The sequence below is a fragment of the Solanum tuberosum genome, unplaced genomic scaffold (genome assembly GCF_000226075.1).
Source record: "Solanum tuberosum cultivar DM 1-3 516 R44 unplaced genomic scaffold, SolTub_3.0 scf00075, whole genome shotgun sequence".
In the NCBI taxonomy this organism is placed as follows: Eukaryota; Viridiplantae; Streptophyta; class Magnoliopsida; order Solanales; family Solanaceae; genus Solanum; species Solanum tuberosum.
Window position 1 is genome coordinate 605472 of NW_006239001.1, and position 2085 is coordinate 607556.

The following is a 2085-nucleotide window of genomic DNA, read 5'->3' on the forward strand; positions in this document are numbered from 1 at the left end:
TTGTCAATGCACTAAGAGTCTCACTATGGGAGCTAATATTAACTAACATATACCACATTAGCTAAGCATGGAGTCCGGTGTATACGCCCCATCGAGAGGACCCAATATACCTTGCCAGAGGTATAGAGGCATGACTTTGGTGTGATCACTAAAACTGATGCCTAACAGAGGGGACTTATAAACCAATGCGGGCATGTAGTATGCTGTACCCTAGCCCATCTCAGAGCTAAGTCTACTCCCATTTGAATATTCATGAAGCTAAAATGCACTAGATAGTGAATAGCTCAAAAACTGATGTGCTAACTTAGAATGCAACATATTTATACTGAGAGTATAGCATTTAAAATCAGATGCATGAATTTTTGTCTCGTTAGCCTAGCAAAAGTGAAATTCATGAACGAGGACAAATTTACACAAGCAAGGGTTCTAAATTCTTTGCACGGAATTATACTAAATTGTCAAGAAACAAGTTATTTAGATCAAAGAAACAATAATCATAAAAAATCTTTAAAATCTAGAAACCTTAGGTTTGAAGAAGTTATGAGTATCTGAAGAACTAACTGAGTTCTAGGGATCTAATGGGTGAAAGGAACCCAGTAGTGAAATCCCACATGCCTGGTGACAAAATCTACGGATAAATCATTTGATTTTGGGGCAGAACTTTGAAGAACACTGCTACTTATTCTTGAAAGAATTTGGAATCTCATTTTTTGTCATGCCTCGAGGCTACCCCCTGGGCGTAAACACGGGACCTAGGATCGATTGACCCTAAGTTAACCCTGAGCTGGCATATCATAAGCATACTAAAAGATTACTGAATAAATATACTATGCAGATGCTTAAACTATGATAACTAAAAGTGGGGAATACCCAATACTAATCTGAATATACAAAAGACTATGAGTTTAATAACAACTGGAGGATCAAACTCAAAACAAAAACTGAATGTAGTACTATGTCTGAAAATGCCTCTAACTGACTAAAGTTGTTGGGACATGCCCCCAACTAACTCTAGAAAACTGAAAATTGAATAAAATGACTAAAGTGTAAAGCATGTCTATTGTTCTTGATGGATGAGGACTCACCACTGAAGATGCTAAACTGGATATCAAGAGAAGATCTATGCGTAATCTGGATACTGAGTACTTGAACCTAAATTATAAAAGGATGTAGCGCAAAGTATGTGTCAGTACTTGGAAGGAACTAAGCTTTCAGGATCGAATAATAGTTGAACAAAACATATAAATGAACAAAGCATAAATGAGAAATGACATAATCTAAACATGATGAAAATAGTGATATATACCGAAAACAATTGAATTGAATGCAATGACGAAGTACTGAACATGCTGAGACTGAATACTGAAGTACAACTTAAAGCACTAGAGTCTGACTGTGGGAGCTACTATTAACCGACATAAAACCACGTGAGCTGAACGTGGAGTCTTATGTATACGCCTCATCGAGAGGACCCAATTTACCTTGCCAAGGGTATAAAGGCATGATTATTTGATGTATACGCCCCATTGAGAGGACCCAATATACCTTGCCACGGGTATAAAGGCATGATTGTTCGATGTATACTCCCCATCTAGAGGACCCAAATGCCTTGCAAGGGGTATAAAGGCATGAATGGCATGATCACAAAAAATGATGTCCAACAGAGGGGACTTATAAACCTACAGGGACACGTAGTTCTGCGACTATGAGGGTAAATTGAATACCTAGTCCACTTGGTGCTAAGCCTACTCCCAACTGAATATTTATGTAACATTACATGACTGAAATACTGAATAGCTCAAAATACTAACATGCAGATACTCATACTTGAAAACTGAAACGACCCCAAAAATGCCCGAAAATGTGCTTCGGAAACACCTATAATTGTAATTTCCATATATCTCAAAATCCGTGCATGATTTCGGAAATTCGACTTCATATTCTTATTCAGGGGGTCAAATTGAGTGGGAAATGGGTCTAACCCAAATTTTAGAGCAACCGTATCAAAATCCGAAATTTCCAAGTGAAGCCTTTTTCGAGGGTCTACTTTGGAGGGTCATATCTCCTAGCACACAAATTATTTGG